General features: G+C 34.6%; 1 protein-coding gene across 3 annotated transcripts in view; it reads right to left on the reverse strand.

Moving 5' to 3' along the window:
• Positions 1 to 27,522, reverse strand: part of LOC105262498 (uncharacterized) — a 433,330-nt gene that overhangs the window by 69,645 nt on the left and 336,163 nt on the right. The gene's annotated exons all lie outside the window — the stretch shown is intronic.

Here is a 27,522-nt window from a genome sequence, read left to right on the forward strand (position 1 = left end):
AAGAGGTCTGCTGAAAATGGGCACCTTCGGTTGGCCATAAGAACTCAAACGCCAGCCACGGTGATGGTATGGGCCGCTGGAACAGCCGTATTAATCGACCGTGACATCAGAATAAATGACGAATATTATCGCGAAAATACTCTGGAGGAGACCTTGAATATTCCAACAGGACTCAGCTCGCGCCACCCAAGAATGGTTACAAAATGAGGTTCCTCACTTTATTTCCAGCGCACAATGGCCACCAAAATCTCCGGATACCAATCCGTTGGATTATTGTGTCTGGAGTATTTTGAAAAGCAAGGTTGCCACTAAAAAATACCAAAGTGTCGATCACCTCAAGCAAGCGCTTCGCCGGGAATGGGCCAAAATACCGCAGAATAACATTCGGGCAGTGTGTGACGGTTTCATTGGCGGTTTTAAGGCCATAATTCGTGCCACAGTTGACGAATTCGAACAAATCTAAACTTATTCTAAAATTTGATGTTATTTCCGACATTTTTTTGCTTTCATTCAATAAAATTTAAAAAGTAGTGAGAATTATGGCTTTTGAAAAAATTCATAATCTGTTACTCTGATTCATGAAAACAGTACAAAAGCTGCACATAAATGGGGTCCTTTGGTCTTTCATCAAAAATTCAGTTCACATTGTGTTTTTCAAATCATTGTGGAAAAATTATGTTATTCAGTCCAATATTATCCAATATTTTTTCTAAAAAATCAACGTTTCTCTTTATGGTTACCCTTGGCCGATTAAGCTTTGGGAAGCCACTACAGCGCAAGGGAAATAATCCTTATGTGTAAAAATTCAAAAATTAATTTTTGTTTAGTTCCCTTTTATGGAAATTAAATTAAATTATTTTTTCCATTTCATATCATATAACACAACGACTTTTTCATAATTATTATATATTATAATATTAATAATAAAAAATTATATATTATAAAGAAGGTATTTCCCTATCATTTGAAGTCATGGCATTTCAAATAATCCCTAACCAAAAATAGTTTCTGCACAATTAAACCCGAATAACCAAAAATAATAATTAATTAAAAATTAAAAACAAGAATCAAAACTGCTCTGCAGAGGACTGTAGTTGGTTGTTGTTCTCAGACTAATCTATAACAACAATAATTATATAAATCTGATAGGGGAAGTTTTGGCTGGTATTTAATTGGGTTTTCTCATTGTAAGGATATCAAAACTACGGGAGAAATATTTACGGTATAAATTTGATTTTTCACAACACTAACACTAAACTGCTAAATACTTAAAAATTTAATATTAGATAGGTGGATCAGGCCAGGTGTGTAGAGCGAAAAATCTTTGTTTTATAAGAAAATCCGAATTCAAGACAATTTTTTTTTTTAATTTTTTTTTTTGAAATATTTTTATTATTTTTATCTTGAATTTTGACTCAAAACACCCCTGGTTTCCACCAAATAATTGACATATTCTTACACTTTTACAACTCTTCTAATATTTGTACATTTATATCTGACTATAAATATTTTAGGAAAAATCTTCATAGAATATAAATATTTGTGCAGCATTTCACTGTTTGGATTTAATTTATTTAGTTGTTTCTTTTTTTTTTTCAAAATATATTCATATTCTTCAATATTTACTACTACTTTCGATTACCATAAGAAAAAAAGTTGAAGTAAAAAAAATAAATATATTAGTAAAGCTTCTTTACAAGCTTTCGTTTAAGATCTACAGCAACTTAGTTGGAAATTGTTAACTGAAAAAAGTACAAACAAAATAAACAAGTTGAGAGAAACTAAAAGAAGCTTTTGGTTTCGAACTTAAAAAAGAAAAATTAGGACTTTGGACAAATGTTTGTTAAGGTGTATTTATTCAAACAAAAAAGTTTTGTCTTGTTTCTATTTAAAGGAAAGTTAAATTTGAGGATTTTATATAGTTTTAAAGCAACCGAAAATTTAAAGGAATTCTTTAATTAAAAATTGTTTTTTTGTTTGTTTGGGAATGTTTGTTTAATTTTTCTTTTCCTGTAGGATTGAGGTTTCGATTTTGGTTTTCTGAATAAAAACTTTTTTCTTACTTAAAGGGAACTCATTTCAGGGATTCATTACCACGTAAATTACAACTCAAAGTAATCAAGAAAACAAGGGCCCCAAGCCCTCATTGGAACATTTGAATGTGCCGAGATTGAGAGGAATCGGATGCTCATATTGCGATTTATAATTGCGCGAAACTCGAAGACAATCGGACTTTCATTACATATTTTATAAGGGTTATGATTATTTCAAATGTTGACCTTTTATGAGGAAGGTACTTGATAGAGATCGCCAGTCCATTTTAACACTACCTAGCACTGATAAAAATATTAGGATTTGCAAGGTTTGCACAATATCGAATGATTTTTTTTTTTTTGCTTTCTATGAGGTTAATAATTATACCCTGCACCACATAATGGCATAGTGGTCTTTGTGCATTTGTTTGTTACAGGGAGAAAGAAGCGAGATAAACCCATAGTTACTTTTGAGGATCTTCATAGAATCACTTTTTGAGTCGATGTCAGTCAGTCCGTCCATGTATTCTTGTGAACAAAATCCAGGTCGAATTTAATATCCGATTGAGATGAAATTTTGCAAACAATGTTTGTTTTGTCCAAAGACGAACCCTATTGAAATTGGTGAGAATCGATTATAATTTAGATATAGCTCCCTTATATCTTCAACCGATTTCGAGCAAATTGCTCATAAGTCCAAATGACTTATACTTTGGTACATCCCACCGAATTCAGTCCAAATGCAAGTAAATCAAATTTGGATTTGGGATTTTAAGTCCCTCACATGCGCAATATGCACTCCATAAGAATGATAATTGGTACCGGACATCAGATACTGCCCTAAAATACCTCTATCAAATTTTATCGAGATCGGTTCAGATTAGGATATAGCTATCATATATATGTTTTATCCGATTTGGGATTTTAAGTCCCTCACATGCGCTCCTCAAGACTGATATTTGGTACCGGACATCAGATACAGCTCAGAAATAAGTGTATCAAATTTTGTATACTACGGATACTCCCTTCGAGAGTTATTGTGCAAACATGTCAGTCAGACAGGCAGACGGAAGGACAGATACCCCTAGAACGACTCCAAATGTCCTAAAAGGTATTTGGTCGTATCAATTGATATTACCCTCTGTAGTCATATGGTTGGAGGTATAGAAAGATTGACTATTAAGTCATGTGCATTATAAACTATAAAAAATCGTCCTAAAATCGAGTAGATTATCAACCGATGTGGCGATAAAATAAGCAACTCCGATTTACAAGGCTTCAATCTATTCGCAAAGACCCATTTCTAGAGTGTACGATTATAGGGTGGCATATCTGCCAAATCGCTTGACGGTACCTCTGATCTAGAAATAATAATCGCAGCAGTGACCCTCTAGTCGCATCATGAATTCTGATAATAGGAACTTCAGCTTGGATTTGTACATCGAGAAATTCACGTTTAGAACGGTGAATAAACATCCCCAAGTGTGACGATTGACGTAATGATTACTACCGGATAGCGTAACATTTAAAAGTATGGTCGGGCGAGGTTCGCAAGATATTAAAAAGCTGTATTGCTTAGCACTCGGCTTGAGAGTGGCGTACAAATAGAGAGAGGGAGAGTGTTATATCGCCTAAGATTCTTGCCAGCCAACCAGATAATATCACAGTTTACAAATAAATGTACTGCAAGATGAGGTTGAAATACTGCTTGGTATCCACAAAAAAAAAAAAAAAAAAGATCTATGGTATTATTCTCTTTCTAGTATTTCCCGATTCAAAGTTGGTTCAGAGCTGCCAACAATTTTGGTCCATACAGAATCAGGACTATTGAAGAATTGCTCCTCTCCAGCATCAGAGGGTACATCCCCATTACAAATTAAGTATTCTTCGCGTCGCGTCGTTCTGCGCTTCAGAGAATCGAACATAGCAGAATGTTCGGCAGAACAGTCACAATTGGCCCAATTGCATTTGGGCGCCAGTTGTATTCGAAATAGTAAATTCAGGTAGAATTGTCCAAATATTTAAGAACAACTCCTCGCCTGCACTAGAGGGTGCCACCATTAACGATCAAGCTTTTTTCGCGTATTAGTCAGGGAGTAGAGCAGAGCAGACCGTTTGAAGAACATTTATGTCACCAGTGTCCCAAATGCATTTGAGCACAACTGGTATTCGAAACACTCAGTTGAAGGAGGTACAATTACAGGAACTCATAAAATGGGGACAGCCATCACCACACTTTTTTTGGTCATCCCCAGAAAGTAGCGGAAATAATTCCCAGTATTATGCGGACTATGTCCAAAACGATTGTGGATTAATCTGATCACGACAAAGTTTTTTCGTGGGGAATTAATCAACTCCGTGAGTATTCAGCCCGAAATGTCGAATACAAAATCCAGGTTTTAACCGGCTCAACAAATCTGATATGTAAATTTGTATAATTTGAAAGCTTATAGAAATACCTACCCATCGAGTGGCCATATGAACATATGAATGTTCGAACCGGTTCCGGAGCAATACAAAAATTGGTATTTTTGTACCGGAACGTAATTTTTCGTGGTTATTATAACCGATCGCCTGGTTATTCGACCCTAAAGTTCGGATACAAAAACCGGGTTTTATCCGGATCTACAAAACTGATATGTAAAGGGGTACCATTTGAAAGCTTATGGAACTACCTATTCAAAAAGTGGTCTTAAGATGGGGTTATTTAAACTGGTTCCGCAGTAGTACAAGAAAATTGCTATTTTTGTACCGCATCTTTTTTAAAAACCCATAAGAATACCCAGTATGGGGGTAAGATCTACATACTGCATTATAGCCTACACTGTTATAGTTCCGAAGATATTAGTGATGAAAATCATGAAATTGAGATTTTCCCTACTAATATATATCTAACCTTTATAGCTTTGGTCGGGGGTTTCGCTTTTACGATTAGTTCGGAATAAATTTTCTATATTAATTTATCAGGACAGTTATTTTGTTAGAAGTCATAGTTCCGATGGGGACTGGACCATCAACTATCCTGTATCCTTAGCATTATATTAGATAACCAATTAAAGTCATCCGCGAATGATACAGATATCGGTCCTTGTATCGTTTGGTTTTGAACATCCTATGGTAAGAATTTAAATTCAATACCTTTGTATGTGGAGGGTATTCAGGGTATACCTAGTATGGAGGGTATATTAAGTTTGTTATTCCGTATGTAACACCTCGAAATATACATTTTAGACCCCACAAAGTCCGCGATGTCCGTCTGTGGAAATCATTCTAGGTAACGAACGAATTAAAATAGATTGATAAAATTTTACTCAAATGTATATTATGTCTACAGGACTTTTGGTATTGAAAATGGGCCATGTAGGTCCACGTCTTCGTACAGCCCCCAAGTTACCTATGCAGGTCCATGTCGTCGTATAGACCCTAATATAATAGCTACATTCGGTATTTTTAAGATTTTAACAGAATTCTTAACGGATTTAATTGTTTTTGAGAATTCCAAATGGTGGAGGGTATTCAAAGTTCGGCCCGGCCCTAAGTTGTTATAAAAACGCATTTATCTCTAAAAAAAATAATATCACCTTCGACCCTAAAATCATTCAAGAGAATTTTAATCTCTAAAAAAGTGGAAAATCCTATAGTAATAGAATCACATTATGAGCTCCCTTTCGTTTTACTGCAGAGTATTTATGAATCGATTTATTTTTTTTTTTTTTTTTTTGGATTTATTTGGGTTTTGGGTTTGTTTGTTAATGGAATGGATTTGTTTTTGAATTGACAGTGACCTTGTTGTTGTCAATGATTTTTAATGACACTTGTTTCATTTTCGTTTCATTTCTTTTGGGAAAAACATTTGCATTTGCTTCATTTTGATAATAATGATCGATCTAGTGGGACAATGTGGGACCTGAGATCCCCTATGAAATGTGAAAATAACAATTCTATTTGTTTTTTTTTTTTTTTTTTGATTAGCTAAGAGAAGAAACATGATTGAACGTTATGGTAATGACAATGAGAGATATGAAGTTGTGTATATATTTGTTTTGTTGTTATTGAATGCCAGTATTAAAAACACATGTGACAAATATCGAATTGCTTCAAATTGAACAACAGATTTCAAAGTGAGAGGGTGTTGGTTTAGAATGTAGTTGTTTTTTGTTTTTATTATTTTTTTAGTTTGGATTTTGTTTTGAGTTGTAAGGTCTGGCCTCTTGTTGGTTGGTTTGTTTGTTGTATTGCATGTTTTTTTTTTTTTTTTTGGTTTTGAAATGTTTATTTAACAAAAAGTTTTCAAGTGCTTAGAAGAAAAAAGAAATTAAACTTTGAATTAGCGTGCTGTGAAAGAAAACGTTTGTATTTAACAGTTGATTTTTTGAAAGGGGTATCATTTAAAATTCATAAATTTCGTTTTTTTTTTTTTTTTTTGAAAATTTTAGAAAAATTTCGTAAATTTTTGTTTGTAAAAACAATTAAAAGAACAGTAACGCAAAAAAGTTGAAATATATATATAGAGAAAATTGAGAAAATAAAACATTTGTTGGGTTTAAGAAATATTGTGATCAATTTTTTGTTTGTTTGATGAACAAATCGGTTTGGGTTGGCGTATGTATCTTTTGTTTTAAAATCAAATAAAAAAAAAAAACAAAATTTAAAACAAAGCCAAAAATACGTTATTTTTTGAAAATAAAAATCATCAGAAATAGCAAACTACCGCAAGAGAAAAAAACAAAAAAAAACCAAATTTCAAAAGGAGAGAATAAAACGCAACATATATAGAACACAATGTAAGAAAAACGTTTGTAACAACATTGACTGAATGATTTGTATTTGCTTGAAGATACTTAAATGTAACTATAAAATATTATTTTGTATAAAACTGTAAAAATTTTGTGTTCGGCAAAAAAATTTTTGTTAATAAAACAATTATCAACTGCTGTTGTTGTATATGGAGCAGTATAACAAAAAAATGTATTCAATTACACCACACACATATAAAAAAAAGTCTTGTACATATTATAAGAATAAAGTATTCACCTTGGCCTCAAAACCGAAAAAAATATTAGCCTCATACTAGGAGCTTCTATGCGAATAGAAAATAAAAAAAATCCTAAATCAGTCGAACAGGACTCTAATGACTATTTTATAGTTATATTAGGAAATATTTTGATAAGCAAGGTCTGTGGACGGTCTTATTGTTTAATTATAATATGAAATCTTTTGATAAGCAAGGTCTCTGGAAGGTCTTATACCAATAGAAGACCTGCAGAAGATTTTCTGCAGGCAGAAGACCTGAAAAAAGTCTTATACGCATACAAGTCTTATACGACATATAGAAAGTCTTATACGTATATAAAACCTGTTAAAGGTTTTCTACACATTGTAGACCACCTTCTACAGGTCTACAATGTGTAGGTATTGATGACATTTACGAGGTTTTCTACGTATAGAGGACCTGTAGAAAATCTTCTACATATTGAATACCTTAGAAGGTCTTCTATATATGGAAAAAATAGAAGGTCTTCTACGTATGAAATAACTCTGGAAGGAGTTCTACGTATAGAATACTTCTGGAAGGTCTTCGGCGTATAGAACACCTCAGGAAGGTGTTCTACATATAGAACACCTATGGAAGGTCTTATACGCATATAAGACCCTTGGAAGGTTTTCTATTTAGATTAGACCTACAGGCAGAATACATCTGGTACTGGATACTTCCATGCATAGAAGTTCTCTGGATGGTCTTCTACATTTAGACGACCTTTAGAAGGTCTTCTACGTTTAGAAGGACTCTAGAAATTATTCTACGCATAGAATATCTCTGGAAGGGGTTTTACGTTTAAAATACCTCTTGAAGGTCTTCTACGTTTAGAAGAGCTCTAGAAGTTATTCTGCGTATAGAAGACCTCTGGAGGTCTTCTACGCATAGAAGACCTGTAGAAAGTATTCCTCGTGTAGAAAGTATTCTACGTATAGAAGATCGGTGAATGGTCTTACGCGCATAGAAGATCTTGGAAAGGTCTTCTACGTCTGAATGACCACTGGAAGGTCTTTCACGTATAAAAGACATGTAGACTTCCACGTATATAAGACCCGTAGAAGGTCTTCTTCGTATCCGTGAATGTGCTATCTTCTACAGATAGAGGACCTATGGAAGCTCTTCTATAGAAAGTTGACCTGTACAAGGTCTTCTATGTATAGAACGCCACTAAAGGCTCATATACGTATAGAAGGTCTACTACGTATTCTATAAGACCTCTTGAAGACTTCCACGTATAGAATAACCGTAGAAGGTTCTGCGTACAGAAGATCGGCGGATGGTCTTTCTTCTACAGATAGAGGACCTATGGAAGGTCTTCTATAGAAAGTAGAACTGTGCAAGATCTTCTACCTATAGAACACCTCTAGAAGCTCACATACGTATAGAAGGTATACTGCGTATAGCAGACCTTCAGGTAGAAAACCTGTAGAAGGGCTTCTAAGTATGGAAGCCTGTAGAAAGTCTTTTACATATAGAAGACCTATAAAAGGTCTTCTATATATAGAACACGTATATTAGGTCTCGTACGCTTAAAAATCTTTTGAAAGGTCTTCTACGTATAGTAGACCTATAGGAATAAGACCTCTGTAAAGTCTTCTATGCATAGTAGACCCCTGGAAGGACATCTAGGTTTAGAAGAACTTTTAAAGGTCTTCTACATTTAAAAGACCTCTGGAAGATCTTCTACCTATAGAAATCCTCTGGAAGGTCATCTACGTATGTAAGACCTCCGGCAAAGTCTTCTACATACAGAACACTTCTTGAAGGTCATCTACGCATAGAATACCTACAGAAGGTCTTATGCGCATAGAACACCTCCGGAAGGACCTCTAGAAGGCCTTGTACGAAAAGAAGACCGATAGAAGGTCCTTTACATATAGAGGTCCTGCAGAAGATTTTCTACGCATAGAAGACCTCTAGAAGGTCTTCTACCTGTAGAACACCTCTGGAAGCTCATATACACATACAAGATCTTCTACGGATAGCAGGCCTTCATGTAGAAAACCTGTTAAAGGACTTCTACGAATTGAAGACCTGTAAAAAGTCTTCTACGTATAGAACACCTCTGGTAGGTCCTCAACTTATAGAACACCTCTGAAAGGTCCCCAACCTACAGAACACCTCTGCCTTATACGCATGGAAGACCTTTGAAAGGTTTTCTACGTGAAACCCTAAAGGTCTTCTACGTTAAAATGACCTGTAGATAATATTCTACGATCGGAAGACCTCTGGAAAGTCTTCTAAGTTTGGAAGACCTCTGGTAAGTCTTCTAGGCATAGAAAACCTTTGGAAGGTCTTCTACGTTTAGACAAACTTTGAAAGGTTTTCCACATTTAGACCGCTGCAAGGTCTTCTACGCTTAGAAGACCTCTAGAAGTTCTTCTACTTATAGAAAACCTCTAGTGTTCTTCTTCGTATAGAACACCTATAGAAGGTCTTTTACGGATACAAGACTTACAAAATGCTTTCTAAACTGTACAAAACTTTCATAGGAGCACATTCGACTGTAAAAAAAACTCAATACAAAAATTTCAAAGAAATCCCTAGCACATAGAACTAGACCTACAAATGTGAAATGCTTTTGAGTTTGGAAATATTTTTTTTTGTATGGATTAATGCTGGAAATTGAAAGGTTAGGGTTGCATGGTATAGGGATATGGTAAATGTTTAAGGAATTTGTTGTGTTTCGTTTTTTTTTTTTTGGTTTTGGTTTTTCTGCGCAAATATTAAAAGCGAACATACTTTGATAATATATATCACTTTTGCCATTATTATTGTTGTTGTTGGCATTAGCAGCGTTATATATATCCGTATCGATGATATCCAAATCTCTGCTATTCGCCGTGGTCATTGCTGCCATATGTCTCTGATGGAATTCGCTCATATTAAATGGATACAGCAGGACGCCCTGTAGACTACTAAAACCATTTGCTGCGGCGGCGCCCAAACTGCTGGAATAGTGGATGGTGTTTGTTGTCGCTATCAACGGTGTATCGATCAAACTCAAATTATCTTCGAAGATTTTCTGATGCAATTTATCGTCCATGCCCATAATTCTTACTGGAAATTCAAGGTATGAAGAAAAGAAACAAGACGAACAAACCAAACAACGGAAAAATAACAAAAGAAGAAAACAACGAAGGAAAGAAAGAAACGAAATGAGTTTCAATGATATTTGTTGATACCATGTGATATGTGAGAGAGAGAGAGATAGATTTATTTGTTTTAATCTTTTTCTTTCGTTTTGTAATGACTCTTTGTTAACACGTTAAAGTCTACAAAAAATTGAATAATTACGCCTGTGTGTTTTCCCTATTCGATTTTAAATATTTGGAGGTTTTGTTTTATTTTAATTTTCAAAAATATAAAGTGTTAAAAATAAACAAAAACACCCGAAAATGAAAACGTAACTGATAAAAAATATACCCAAAATAAAGTTCTTTTCGTCTTGATGAAACGAAATTTACAAAAAACTTTTAACAAAGAAACGATATAAATTAAATAAGGTTTTTTGTTTATAAAAATAAAACAATATACATATGTAAAAAATTGTGCTCTTATTGAATAAAATCGTATGAAATACATCGAGTGATTTGAAGAAAATTATGGTGCTATTGAATTTCAATATAAATATTTATTTATTTATTATAATGTATATAATATTATCTTAGCTGCATTTTAAATTGCATGAAATAAACTTACCTTAGTTTGCTGGAGAACTGAAAAATCTTTTATTGCTATTATAATTGATATTAAATTATTTAATTAGTTAATAACGACCATTCGTTAGAGGGTTACTTTAATGAGGTAATATTTAATATAGTAATCATACGACCCGACTAGGGCGAAAATTCGTCAGCGAAAATTCCACCTTAGTACTCCAAATGCAGAATTATTTCAGTTTAAAAACAATTTTTAATCGAAACTTCAAAGCTTCAAGTTTTTTTCTTTTTTCAAGAGTATTAGGAAAATGAATACATTCAACACCAGCAAGTGTTGTTGGAAATTTTTCCGAGGAGGTATTAGTAAAAGTATTGCCCAATGATCCATATCCAATTTTTCTGTCCAAAATTAATTCAACGTCTCCATATGTAAACAGTGATGTCAATATTATTTTTTTTGAATTCAGCTCTTTTAATTTCCGCCATTACCAAATTTAGTACCATTTAGTGCAATCATAATATGTATATCCAAAAAAAAAAAAAAGACTTCCTCTCAACAACATACAATAACAGTGACATACATATAAAATTTCGGGATTTCCGCTCCATCCTTCACCCAATACGAAATTTTGTACTGTTTAGAACTTTTGAGAATTCCAGTCTTATTCCTTCATCCAATACTAAATTTAGTACCACTTAGTACTTTTCGTACAAATAAAGGATAAAAACAGGGACCTCAATATTAAATTTCAGGATTTCATGTATTTTCCTTCACCCAATTTTTAGAATTATTTTATGCATTTCCAAAATCACCTCCAATTCTCAATTCCAGATACCAACAGAGATCTTAATTATCAATTTTAGGATTCCAGCCCTATCCTTTCATCCGATACAAAACATAGTACCATTCAGTACTTTACCTACAATTATAGTACGCATTTCCAAAACCACCTCTATATCTTAGCCCCAGACATCAACACCCACAGGGTGAGATGAAAAAACTGCAACCAAATTCAAACTGCTATAATTTCTAAGACACTCGACCAACAGCTGTTAAAACTATTCCAGTGACAGCTCATTATATACAAGCGTACAAAAGCATTTTGGTGAGAATTTTCCAGAAAAAAAAGTTATTCGTGATGGAATTCAAGCGTGATAGTGTGATTTCTTTATATTTGGCTAGAAAACCACAAGTGACTATCGTTAGAGCACTCCATCATTTAAATGTGAATAAATCTTTTGTGTCTTGTACCATCGCTCGTTACCGTGAAGTGGGCGGAAAAAAGCAGCAACATCAGCAGAAATGGATTGAAAAGTAAAGAAGCGACTTGATCGAAACCCGCGTCGCAGTGGCCGAGAAATGTCTCGTGAGCTGAACATATCGCAATATTCCATTCGGCTAATATTGAAAAATTAACTCGGGGTAAAGCCATTGAAATTCCAAAAAGTGCAAGAACTTACACCACAACCACAACTGCCGAATTTGCTTTTCTCCGATAAGAAAACATTCGTTGTCCAGCAGTTTGTAAACAAACAAAATGATCGTGTTTTTTCCAAAGAGGTCAGCTGAAAATGTGCACCTTTGGTTGACCACCAGAACTCAAGCGCCGGCCATGGTGATGGTGTGGGCCGCCATCAAAGCCGATGTCCGCTTTCCGCTCGTGTTAATCGCGAGAATATTCTGGAGAGTGTATTAAAGCCATTTTGGCCGCAAACCTTGGACATTCCAACAGGACTCCTCACCATCGAACTCAGCACGCGCCACCCAAGAATGGTTACAAAATGAGGTTCCTCGCTTCATTTCCAGCGCACACTGGCCACCAAAATCTCCGGATACCAATCCGTTGAACTATTGTGTCTGGAGTATTTTGGAAAGCAAGGTTGGCACTAAAAAATACCAAAGTGTCGATAATCTTGAGCAAGCGCTTCGCCGGGAATGGAACATTTGGGCAGCGTATGACGGTTTCATTGGCCGTTTGAAGATCATAATTCGTGCCAAAGGTAATCAATTCGAACAAATCTATACTTATTCTAAAATTTGATGCTGTTTCCGACATTTTTTGCTTTCATTCAATAAAATTAAAAAAAAAATGTAAAAATTATGGCGTTTCACTTTGTTGCAGTTTTTTTATCTCACCCTGTATATCCATTTTGAGGATTCCAGCCCTATCCAAGACCAATACCAAACTTAGTACTAGTTAGCATTTTTCCGTACAAACATAGGAAGTATTTCCGAACTACTACCAAATCACAAACACAGATACAATTAGTAATCTAAAATTTAAATCTCAGAATTGTATCTCTATCCTTTCACCGAATACCACATTTAGTACTATACAGTACTTTTCGTACAATTATAGTACAATTTTCCGAAGCCATCTCCATATGAGCAGGTTACACATGAATAGCGACCCTAATACCAAATTTCGAGCACAATCTGTTAACACAATGCCAAATTTTAGCAAATACCCACCTCTTTATCAAAAACTTACCTTCTACAGGGACTTTAATACAAAATTTAAAAATTCCAGTTTTATCCGTTCACCCCAAGTTAAACTGTTCAAAATTAGTACCATTTTATACAGTTCCCTTACATAGTACACATTTCCAAAACAACTTTAATATATAAAACTTACTTTTCATTTCAGAAGTTTAGTACCATTTTAGAGCATTTCGTAGCCTTAGAGTTCGAACTTCCAAAAACCCCATGGTACATCTATCCTGCATTCCATCAGTTTCTCTCATTTCATGTTCTAGTGGTTATTAATATTAATTAATTGAATAATAATTAAATTTAATATTATTATTTTTTTTTAATAATATTATTTATCCTACCTGTATTTGTATGGTGGAAAATAAAATCCATTGAATATTAAAAAATTAAATATCAAATACTAAATATGAACATTAAATATTAGATATCACATATTAATATTTAATATAACATTTAATTAATATTAATTCAATAATATTTTTATTAATTAATAATTAAATTTAATATCAAACAATAATGTGTAGTATCAAATATTTAGTTTTTATTAATTAAATAATAATTATTATTAATTAATTATATAATAATAAAATTTAATATTTCTAATATTTAGTACTATATATTTATTTTTTAATATGTAATATTTAATTCAATATTATCAATATTTAATTTCTAATATTAAATATTCAATCGATTTTCTTTCTTCAAGTTAATTTTTCTATTTTCTCATTGAAAATTGCTTCTGTCTCTTCAACGTTTTTTTCTCCATTCTCAACAGCCTCCCTCCCTTAATTTCCACTCATTTGTTTCTCTTTGTCTCTAAAACTTGGCTATTTATTTCAAACAATGACTTTGAATTTGAGTTGCTCAACAGAGAAGAAAAACGGCAGTGCAAATATTTGTTCAACACATGTTTTCAATTACCTCCTATAATCCTCCTATCTTATCCTATGAACGTCATCAATATCATCAGCATCGACGCCATCGCTGTTAACAACGAGGACGTTGCATCAATGAGATTGACATCATCTTCTTCATTTAGCCCGACAATGAATGTTTAACTCAACTCAACTGCAAAAGGGACAACATCACAATGAACGTTTTTCATCGCTTCATCGCTGTTGTGGAACAATGTCACATTGTTGACTAGGACAATATTGAGAATACAGCCCAGCCCGCCTGCTGGATATCACACAACAGCCTGGCAAAGAGTTGATTGATAGGAACTATGGACACAAAATGCCTGGCAAAGGACAAAATTACTACAACGGCAAGAATGTTGGGAAGGTATAAATAGAGAAAATGTCATCATTGTTAATTTTAATAAACAACGTAGATGGAGTCTAAAGTATTGAATAACTGTTTTACTTTAGCATTTATTTATTAAATGTCAAGATACCAACTAAGGATGTAATGAATAATTAATTGAAAAAAAAAAAAAAAAAAAAAAATGATGGAATACTGAAGGGCCATTGAAGATACTCTTTCTATGGAAAACATTTGGAAGACCTTCTAAATATGGAACACCACCACATATAATAACAAACAAATTCTAATATTTTTTGAAAAACATTTTTTTCCTTAAATGTTATTTCAACATATGTTAATCACGCAATACGTAAACCCCTTTCCAAATCGATTACAGATTATGCCAATCTACAAAATATTTCCATTGACACTTAATTATTTCGGTAATGATATTATCGTCTACATAATTACATTATGTTTTTATACCCCCCACCATAGTATGGAGGGTATATTAAGTTGATCATTCCGTTTGTAAGCATAGAATTCTATGTCGATTTAACCATGTTCGTCCGTCTGTTGAAATCACTCTAGCTTCCGAACGAATTGAAGTAGGTTGATAAAATTTTACTTAAATGTATATTATGTCTGCAGGACTTTTGGTACTGAAAATAGGCCATGCAGGTCCACGTTTTGGTGTAGCCACCACACAATAGTACCTCCCTATTTTCGGTATTTTGATGATATTAGCGACATTTTTCACCAGAACTATTTCAAATTTAGTATTTGAAGTTCGTAATGGATACTACAGCCTACAACAGAAAATTGTCCGTGCAGGTTCACGTCTTCGTGTAGCCCTCATATAACGATACCTCCCGATGTTCGGTAATTTTATGATTTAAGGTACGGAATTATTTCAACTTTGGTACTTGAAGTTCGTAATCGATACTACAGCCTATGACAGAAAATTGTCTGTGCAAATCCACGTCTTCGTGTATCTCCCATATAACGGTACCTCACGATATTCGGTATTTTTAAGCTTTTAAAAGAATTTTTAAAGAATTTTATTTATTTATTTTTTTTTTTTTTTTGAAAATTGCCAAATTCATTAAAAATGGTAGAGGGTATTCAAAGTTCGGTCCAGCCGAACTAACAGCTTTTTACTTGTTTTTTATACCCTCCACCAAAAAAGGTTTGTCATTCCGTTTGTAACTCATCGAAATAATCATTTTAGACCCAACAAAGTATATATATTCTTGATCAGCGTAAAATTCTAAGACGATTTAGCCCTGTCCGTCCGTCTGTCCGTCTGTTGTAATCACGCTACAGTCTAAACGAATTAAGATAGGAAGCTAAAATTTTGCACAGATCTCTCTTTTGTCTGCAGGCAGGTCAAGTTCGAAGATGGGCTATATCGGTCCACGATATCGTATAGCCCCCATATAACGGTACCCCCGATATTCGGTATTTTGATAATGTTAGCCACATTTTTCAATGGAATTGTCTGAAAATCCACAAAAGTAGTTCCTTGTGGGTACTTTATACCTCGGCAGAGAATTATCTATACAGGTCCACAATATCGTATAGCCCCCATATAACGGTACCCCCACGGTATTCGGTATTTTGCTGATTTTAGCCACCTTTTTCAATGGAATTGTCTGAAATTCCACAAAAGGAGTCCCTTGTGCACATTTTACCCCCTCAAAAAGAATTGTCTATATAGGCCCACGATATCGTATATCCCCCATATAACTGTACCCCCGATATTCGGTATGTCGATAACGTATAGCTCCCATATAACGATACCCCGCGATATTCAGTATTTTGAAAATCCACACAATGAGTTCCTTGTGAGTACTTTACACGCAGGCATAGATTTGTCTTTATAGGTCCACAATATCATATATCCCCCCATATCAGCACCTACCTATATTAGATATTTTAAAGATTTTAAAAGAATTTTTAATGGATTTTATTTTTTTGAAAATTTTCTAATTCGTTCCAAATGGTGAAGGGTATTCAAAGTTCGGCCCAGCCGAATTTACAGCTTTTTTACTTGTTTTTTAAACATTTTTTTATTTCTGTCATCACTTCATTTGTTATCGATAATGCTTCACAAATTGTTATTTGGGATTTCAGGCGATTAAGTACTCACCATCATCGCATAAATTTCTTTACCATATTTTTCTTTGTTTTGAATTAAAACAAAAAAAATATTGATAATTTGGAATTGTTTACTCTTAGCTGTTGTCGCATTGTGTTATTGAATATAGCTTTTATGATTTTTAGACTTAAAAAAAATAAAATTGATTGGTTATCGCATAAAAGTGAATGGAAAGCTGGAGTTTATTGTATTATGCTGAAAAAAACAATACGAACTGGGAAAAAATTATGAATGTGCCATATTTTAGACATAACATAACAAAATACATGTACATATATACAGGCTAAGATGAAAAACTGCAACCAACTGCAGACTGCTGTCATTTCTAAGCCACTCGTCCGACAGCTGTTAAAATTATTCCAGTGGCAGAACATTATATTGTTTAAAAGCGTAGAAAGGGTTTTGGTGATAATTTTTCAGAAAAAAAAATATTTTTGATGGAATTCAACCATGATAGCCACAAGTGACTATCGTTAGAGCACTCCAGCATTTAAACGTTAATAAATCTTTTGTGTCTCGTACCATCGCTCGTTGCCGTGATATTGGTAGCGCAGCCCGACGTAAACGAAGTGGACGGAAGAAAACTGCAACATCAGCAGCATGTTTAGAAAAGTAAAGAAGCGACTTGATCGAAACCTGCGTCACAGTGGCCGAAAAAAGGCTCGTGAGCTGAACATATCGCAATATTCCATTCGGCAAATATTGAAAAATGAGCTCGGGGTAAAGCCATTAAAATTCCAAAAAGTGCAAGTACTTACACCGCAACAAAAAGAAAATAGACTCAAAAGAGCTAAAGAGTTGCTTCGCTTGGCCGAAAGTGGTGAACTGCCGTAGTTGGTTTTCTCCGATGAGAAAACATTCGTTGTCCACAGTTTGTAAACCAGCAAAATGATCGTGTTTACTTGTCAAAGAGGTCAGCTGAAAATGTACGCCATGGTGATGGTGTGGGCCGCCATAACAGCCGATGGTTGCTCTCCGCTCGAATAAATGCCGAATATTATCGCGAAAGTATTTTGGAGGGTGTATAAAAGCCTTGGGCACGAAAACATTTTGGCCGCGGACTTTGGACATTCCAACAGGACTCAGCACGCGCCACCCAATGGTTACAAAATGAGGTTTCTCGCTTCATTTCCAGCGCACAATGGCCACCAAAATCTCCGAATACCAATCCTTTGAACTATTGTTTCTGGAGTATTTTGGAAAGCAAGGTTGGCACTAAAAAATACCAAATTGTGGATCACCTCAAGCAAGCGCTTCGCCGGGAATGGACCATAATACCTGATTGGAGGCCATAATTCGTGCCAAAGGTGATCAATTCGAACAAATCTAAACTTATTTTAAAATTTGATGCTATTTCCGACATTTTTTGCTTTCATTCAATAAAATTTAAAAAAAAATGTAAAAATTATGGAGTTTAACTTGGTTGCAGTTTTTTTTTGTATCTCATCATCAATCATCCGATTTTGGGTTTTAAGTCCCTCACAAGCGTAATATGCATTCCACAACAATGGTCTTTGGTTTCAGATACAGCTCTGAAAAAAGTGTTTCAAATTTTGTCAAAATCGGTTCAGATTTGGATATAGCTCTCACATATATTTTTCATCGGATTTCGGGTTAATTGTGCACTAAAAAGCTAATATCAGTCCAAATGACTTGAATTTTGGCACACCCGACCGAATTCGGTATAGAAGCAAGTACATCAAATTTGGAAATGAAAAAAAAAAGAAAATCGGTTTAGACATAGCTATAGCTCCCATATATATGTTTCATCCGATTTGGGGTTTTAAGTCCCTCATATGCGTAATATGCATTCGACAACAATGAGAATTATTACAAGATATCTTATAAAGCTCAGAAATACTTTTGGCAAATTTTATTGAGAACGATTAAGATTTGGATACAGCTCCAATATATATCTTTATTACGATTTCAGGTTTATTGTTCTAATAATAGCTAATATCAGCTAAAATGGTGTGAATTTTGGGACGTACTTTTCTATTTTGTGGAACTCGGTTCCGATATATTTTTTTTATATAATCCTTCTCGAAGTGATATCATCCACTCTATAACAATGTTATTTGGTATAAAAGATTAAAATGTCTCCATCAAATTTGGTGAAAATCGATTCAGAATTGGATATGCCTCCCATATATTAGTTCCCTCTGAAACCAAACTATTACTGCTCTAAAGCCAAATGTTGATAGGTGGTATGATCTACTTCAAATAAATTCTTTTGTTACGGGAACTCTACTAAATATCCATAGTGGTGTAGGGTATCATATAGTCGGCCCTGTCCGACTTTTAATTTTTCCTTACTGGTTATCTCTATACGCGTTTACACAATACCAAATGGTACCATTTTAGAAGTTTAGTACCATTTTAGAACTTTTCTTAACTTTAAAATTCGAACTTCCAAAAATCCCGTAGTACATCTATCCTGCACTCCATGAATGACTTTCATTTCCAATTTCCGAATTCTAGCTCATTGCTTTAAATTCTAGCCCTCATTTCTAATTTTCGAATTTTATCTCATTGCTTTCAATAAAATGTATTTAATTTAAGTACCTTTTAGTGCTTTTCGTTTTCATTTAGTACGAATTTCGAATTTTTCCATTCTGCATTACAGGACCCTCAAACAGCCTACAATTGAAGCTACAATTTAATTATAGCAAGCTTCAATGAATTCCAGTTTCAAGTTCAAATGTACAAAGTACCACATGGCTTTTAGCCCAGAAATATATGTTAACTGTATTGTTAGTTCGTAACCAGTACCATCCGCTTTATGCACTATAATCCATTATCTATGCACAATTCCAGCCAACTGATAATCGAATATATCACTCTAAAATATTTTGTTTAGAATTTATGCAAATGTGAACACACACACACACATTTGTTTACCATTGTGTGATATTATCATAAACACAAATGGTAATAAATTGTAAAATGTGCAATTATTTTACGAAAACATAACAGTACCCAGGAGAGTGATGATACCGAACCAACCAAATGCCATAAACAAATGTGTCGTGCGGTGTTTGACTAGTGGCGCTGTAAATACTATTGTAAATGTTGAATTATGGAATGTGTTATGGATGGATGTGAATGGTCATGCATGCATCCATCTATACATACACATGTTTACATATTATATTATGGTTTAGGATGTGATATTGTAAACATGTATTAAAATGTACAATAAACAAATATAAAATGGATTTTTAAATGCATACATTAGTTAACTCAACAAAAAAAATCCGTTAAACCAAAAATAAACAATATTCTTGAAAATCTTGAAAATTTTATAATTTTATTATTATTATTCTTATTTTTTTTATACCCTCAGCCATATGGCTACAGAGGGTATATATCATTTGATACGGTCAAAACGTCGAAATAACGGTTTTAGACCCTAGGTCTCTTTGGACCAAATCCGTTTCAGAACATTTGGAGTCGATCTACCGATGTCCGTCTGTCTGTCTCTCTATCTGTCTGTCTGGCTGGCTGCTGCGCACGATAACTCTCGAAAGGAGTATTCGATTTGATCCAAACTTGGTACAACGTGATATTTTTGTCAAACTTAGATCGAGTTCGGAGATGGGCAATATCGGCCCACTCCTTCTGGTACCTCCCACACAAAATGTCAAAATTTTCAAAGAAAATAATTTATTGCACAGAAAGAGAAAGGATAATCCGATTTTTCTGGAACTGTGCGAATCCTAATATTTTCATCAGTGTTGGGTCATGTGCGAAAATGAACAATATCGGTCCACTCCATCAGGGACCTCCCCCACAATGGGTCAACATTTTGGATAATTTACACTTTTATAAAATGTGATGTAAGAGTCCTATAGTCTTCAAATTTCACACGTCCCAATAACTTTAATAGTCCAAGGTCTGGTGCGAAAATGGAATGTATCGGCCCACTCCTTCTGGTACCTCCCCCACAAAGTGTCGAAATTTTGAATACCCATGAAGCCAAATTAACATCCGATTCCATTTAGACTTGGCACATCTCAACATTTCTATCAACACAAGATCTCTTATAAAGGTGGTATAGATCGATCCATTACTTCTCTCAAGATTTTGAAAAACGAACGTCCAAATAAAGCGAAATAAACATCCAACTCTCCTCGAATTTCACACATACAAATATTTTTGTTAACACAAGATCGGTTGTGAAGTTAATATATATCTGCCAACCCCTTCTGGGGTCACAATTTTCAATAATTTTATCTGTCATATCTTTCGAAACAATTTAGCAATACTTTACTACTTGCTATGCTCAAATATTTCTCTAAACAAGAAGCCTGATTTGAATATGAAATTTATTGGAATTTGTGATTTCGCATAAAATTGGACATAAATATCCTTTCTTTTATTGTTGCCAAATATTTCGCTCAATATTTTTTATTTGTATCAGATGAAGTATAAAATTGGAATATTTCGGTAGACTCTATCATGTACATCACGCACATTTTAACATTTTCTAAAAATTATTATATATCTCATACATAGTGAAGGAGTTAGTCGATATAATCCATACCAGGAACATCGGAATATTTATATCATATTTTGAGGTCCGATACGAAATAGACAATATTGGCCCATTCCTTCGGAACCTGCTCCAAAGAGGGTAAAACGTTTGAATAATTGTAACACTAGTCAAATTATATTTAAATAATCAAACACAGGCTGAGGGTATATACCTGTCGGCGATACCGACCGATACTTTTTAACTTGTTTAAATGTATCTTTTGATTTACCAAAAATCTTGTTATTTTTGTCCCTTGTTTCCTTGTTTGCTTTGTAATTTTCACGAGTTTTTACATTTTATGGCACCATTGACCTGCATTGTTCCTCTTCAGCAAAATAACACCTCACAGACAATGAAAGTAATTTCCGAATTCAATTTCACTAACAGCTACACATCAACGGAAAACTTTTATGTGTTTTTACATAACATCTGAATGTCATTTGAATACCAAAACAGAAATATTCATATTTATTATACCATTGACCCAAGAGTCGTTCGGTACGCACTCCACACACACATTTGTGGATATATGAAATTCATTTTATAATATCATTTGGTTTTTATTAACATTACATGTTTTGACATTTTTGCTCTTGTGTTATTTTGAATAATATTCATTTTAAAATAAACATTTTGGAAATGTTGGGTTTTGGAATTCAGACAATTAAATTCGGTTTTGGAATTCAGACAAAAAAGTCGCTGTGAGGAACTAATTTTTTTAGACCCTACACCACAAGGTGGTCAGGGTATTATGTCTTTGTGCATTTGTTCCGTTTGTCCATGTATTTTTGTAAACAAAGTACAGGTCGCATTTATTGCCCGATCCAGATAAAATTTTGCAATTTGGCCCAAGGACGAACCCTATTGAAATTGGAGATAATCGGTCAAAATTTAGATACAGTTCCCATATATATCTTCGTCCGATTTGCCTTTTATTGTGCACCAAACGTGTAATATCAGTCCGAATTGTATGGAATTCTGCATATACACCCAAATTAGGCCTGAAAATATGTATGCCAAATTTGATCGAAATCGGTTCAGATATAGCTATAGCTCCCATATATATTGTTCATCCGATTTGTTATTTTTGTCCACCGCCGCCGTAATATGCACTCTACAACAACAATATTTGAGGAAATATATCAAATACAGCTCAGAAATACATTTGCTAAATTTTATCGAAATCGGTTCAGATTTGGATATAGCTCCCATATATAACTTCGTCCGATTTACCTTTGATTGTGCACCAAACTTTGATGTGCCCAAATTTGATGAAATTTGGCGTTTACGACCGAATTGAGTCTAGAAGCTAGTATGTCAAATTTGGTGAAGATCGGTTCAGATATAGTTATAGCTCCCATATATATTGTTCATCCGATTTGTTATATTTGTTACCCACAGACGTAATATGCACTCCGTAACAACGATATTCAGGGAAATATATCAAATACAGCTCAGAAATATCTTTGCCAAATTTTATCGAGATCGGTTCCGATTTGGATATAGCTCCCATATATATCTTTATCCGATTTCAAATTGTGCACCAAATGGGCAATACAAGTCCGGATTTAAAAGATACAAATGCTTCTGCATATTTAGTCCTTTGAACTTTAAATTATAATTATAATCATAGCGTGTATGATTGAATTCTCTTATAAAAACTTTTAATTGGTATGTGGAGCTCTATTTGATTAGCAAAGTGGTGTAGGGTATCATAAAGTCGGCCCCGCCCGACTTTAAGACTTTCTTTACTGGTTTTTCTATCAAAAAGTCTTCGTTCCTTGGGATCGATTGAAATTTCCAACCTTGCTAGTAGATCTATAGAAAATTAATAAAAAAATACTTTTTTCTATGAAAGAACATTTTCCCGAAAAAATCACCGTTTTTCCTTTAGAAAGAAATTCCCCAACTCTGGGAGTTGATTTTACACCCAATCCTTGAGGACCGACTTTTCCACCGAAAAACTCCTAATTATTGGGCAATTTTTTGTTGTTCATAGAAAAAGAATTTACAGATCCTCGCGACTGATTTTTATGTCTTTGTTATGGAAGGTATATTATATACAGGGTGAGATAAAAAAAAACTGCAACAAAGTCAAACGTTTTAGAATAAGTTTAGATTTGTTCGAATTGGTCACCTTTGGCACAAATTTGGCCTTCAAACGGCCAATGAAACCATCACACGCTGCCCGAATGTTGCTCTGCGATATTTTGGCCCTTTCCCGGTGAAGCGCTTGCTTGAGGTGATCGACACTTCGTATTTTTTAGTGCCAACTTTACATTCCGAAATGCTCCGACACAATAGCCCAACGGATTGGTATCCGGAGATTTTGGTGGCCATTGTGCGCTGGAAATGAAGCGAGGAACCTCATTTTGTAACTATTCTTGGGTGGCGCGTGCTGAGTGCGATGGTACTGAGTACTGTTGAAATGTCCAAAGTCAGCGGCCAAAATGTTTGCGCGCCCAACGCTCTAATACACCCTACAGAATATTTTCGCGATAGTATTCGGCCACAGTCGATTAATACGAGCGGAGAGTGACCATCGGCTGTTATTGCGGCCCACACCATCACCATGGCCGGCGCTTAAGTTCTGGTGGCCAACCGAAGGTGCACATTTTAAGCTGACTTCTTTGGCAAGTAAACACGATCATTTTGTTTGTTTACAAACTGCTGGACAACGAATGTTTTCTCATCGGAGAAAACCAAATTTTGCATTTCACCACTTTCGGCCAAATGAGGCAATTCTTTAGCTCTTTTGAGTCTATTTTCTTTCTGTGGCGAGCTCATTTTTCAATATTTGCCAAATGGAATATTGTGATATGTCCAGCTCACGAGCCATTTTACGACCACTGCGACGCGGGTTTCGATCAAGTCGCTTCTTTACTTTACGAACCATTCCTGCTGATTTTGCTGTTTTCTTCCGTCCACTTCCATGACGTCGACCAACATCACGGTGACGAGCGATGGTACGAGACACAAAAGATTTATTCACATTTAAATGCTGGAGTGCCCGAACGACAGCGACTTGTGGGTTTCCAGCCAAATATAAAGAAATCACACTATCACGCTTGAATTCCATCACGAATAACTATTTTTCTGCCAAATTCTCACCAAAATGCTTTTGTGCGCTTGTAAACAATATAATGAACTATCACTGGAATAATTTAACAGCTGTCAGACGAGTAGTTTGGAAATGACAGCTGTCTGAAGTTGGTTGCAGTTTTTTTTATCTCACCCTGTATACATATATATATATATATATATATATATATATATAGGTCCACATTATTAATTCATTCTTGCATATGCAATATTAGATGGGGGATCTAGATCACAATCCAATCCAGGAACAAAGTAATTAAAATAATTTTCAAACACTTTGAAGATATTGGCCGTAACCGTAACTTCTTTGGCAAGTAAACACGATCATTTTGTTTGTTTACAAACTGCTGGACAACGAATGTTTTCTCATCGGAGAAAACCAAATTTTGCATTTCACCACTTTCGGCCAAATGAGGCAATTCTTTAGCTCTTTTGAGTCTATTTTCTTTCTTTCTCGGTGTATAGCCATCCAAAAGTGCAAGAATTCGTCGTCCAGCAGTGTGTAAACAAACAAAATAATCGTGTTTACTTGCCAAGGAGGTCAGCTTAAATTGTGCACCTTCGGTTGGCCACCAGAACTCAAGCGCCAGCCATGGTGATGGTGCGGGCCGCCATACTAGTCGATAGTCGCTCTCCGCTCGTATAAATAACCGTGGCATCAGAATAAATGCCGAATATTACCGCGAAAATATTCTGGAGGATGTATTAAAGGCTTGGGCACGCAAACATTTTGGCCGTAGACCTTGGACATTTCAACGAGACACAGCACGACCCACCCAATAATGGTTTCAAAATGAGGTTCCTCGCTTCATTTTCAGCGCACAATGGCCACCAAAATCTCCGTTTACCAACCCGTTAAGCTATTGTGTCTGGAGTATTTTGGAAAGCAAGGTTGGCACTAAAAAATGCCAAAGAGTTGATCACTTCAAGCAAGCGCTTCGGGCTTAAATACCGCAGAGCAACATTTGGGCAGCATGTAACGGTTTCATTGGCCGTTTGAAGGCCACAATTCGTGCCAAAGGTGACCAATTCGAACAAATATAAACTTATTCTAAAATTTGATGCTGTTTCCGACATTTTGTGCGTTTATTCATTATGGCGTTTGACTTTGTTGCAGTTTTCTGGCCCAAAAATTAAAACTTTCCTGATTTTGAAGAGAGTATAGGTCACAATTAAGAACCAATTGACACGGAATTTTGCATTAAGTTAGGGATTAGGACATCGCAGAAATGTAGCATTTTGGACGATCCGTGAATTATAGTTAGCGGCAAAAAAAAAGACCCACAACTTTTGTGTGAAATTCTGTGGATACCTATCCAAAAGCCATTATTTCAAATAATCGACTAAAATGTGTTTGGACCTAAGGATTTTTCCAATATATTATGGAGTTGTATGGTCACATGGTCGGCCCGCGGGACTTCAGCTTTTGCTTACATGTTTTGATCTACTCATGAAACTCATTACTTATTTACTAGATACGGCTGAAGACAGAATCTTGAAAGCTGTGAAAAGTACTAAACGGTACAAAGTGGTACCGTACTCATAGTAAGCCACCGGTAATAAATATAACTTTTATATCTTCCAGGAGCCTGTAAGAAAATTAATCAACATTTTTGAATAGTGCTAAAATTAACACTATGATTCTTGCTATTAATGGTAGGTATGTGAGTCACTCTCAGTGTTAAAGGTTATGAAAATAAAAAATTGTTTGGAATTGGATAATCAAGGGTACGAAAGGTACTAGTAAGTGGAATTTCGTAATTTAGGAGTGAGAAAAGTACTAAATGGTACAACATTGTTGTTTGGATTTGAATAATACCAAAACGTTGATATTTAAGAAATGTTGATGATTGGATGAGTTATGGCGGGATTTCTGGAAATGTTTTTCGAAATTTCAATAAAGGGTACGAAAAGTATAAACAGGCATAAAATGGTACACAATGTGTCGTGAATCTTAATTGGAAATTTTTCGAAATTACAACGAAGGGTAGGAATAGTATAAAAAGGAATAAAGTGAGTATTGTACCAATATCGCTTTTAATATTAACTCTTAGAACTTTTAAATTGTGTTTGAATATCATTTTTAATGAAATCATAGGATAAGGTATGTATGGAGGGTATATAAAGTTTGTCATTCCGTTTGTAACACCTCGAAATATACATTTTAGAGCACACAAAGTATATATATATTTTGATCATCATAAAGTTTTATGTCGATTTTATCTGGGAGTTACTATAAAGATCGACCTGGTATTGCTCATCTTCAGCCTCGATCTTAGTTTGGTAAAAAAATCTTATTTGTAAAATAAGATGCTATATCTGAAATTTGGAGAAAATCGGATATTACCTCCGAGAGTTATCGTGTGCACAGGCTTATCAAATATACTCATAGTATACATATACTCTCTATTAGGGCCGATGATTTAAAAATATGCAAGGTAGGTAAGGCCCTCATTTAATGGAACTACCATGTTGGATTGATGGCTAAAAGAAGTTCGGCCCTATTATAACGACTAAATTGCGGTATGGGAAACACAAATGGCGGCGACCCAAGTGTAATGGATCTGTTCGATTAATACTTGGATAATTGGAAAAAATTGATTTATATGAAGATTGCTGCGATGAACATACATACTCTCAGAAGAAGATCTCTTCTAATCTATGAAGGAGTGATCCTTCTATATAAACTAGCATATGTTTACGAATTTTGTAGAAGAACCCCAATTCGTCCTTTATTTAAAGAAATCATACTTCATTCTAAAAAATCCTTTATGGAGACCCGAAATGCATAACATTTCCTGACTTTAACTCTAAAATTTATCATTCCCTTCCCCTCCCATTCCCACCATGCGCTGCAATTTAAATTCACATTTATTTTTGATAACAATTTCATTGACATGTTCAATTCCTATTGACATGACAATTTCAAATCACATTGAATATTAAAATTCCATTTAATGCCTCTGCCTCGAAATGAACTTCGAGAAGAGGCAACACTTGGTCTCTTGAAGCATGAAATTGAACATAGTTTTATTCGACTATATTTACGCCTTCGTATGTGTGTGTGTGTGTGCATGTTCGCATATATGTTCAACTAAGCCCGAGTATGTTTGCTAGTTATTATTACTTGTACTTCCGCTTGTTAGGACTAGTGTTATGGATGTTGTGCTATGTGATTGTTGTTATTATCCTTGTTATTGTTATGGCTTAATGAAGTTACACATACACACACACCGTTCACTCATTTATG

This window comes from Musca domestica, unplaced genomic scaffold, assembly GCF_030504385.1.
Source record: "Musca domestica strain aabys unplaced genomic scaffold, Musca_domestica.polishedcontigs.V.1.1 56, whole genome shotgun sequence".
In the NCBI taxonomy this organism is placed as follows: Eukaryota; Metazoa; Arthropoda; class Insecta; order Diptera; family Muscidae; genus Musca; species Musca domestica.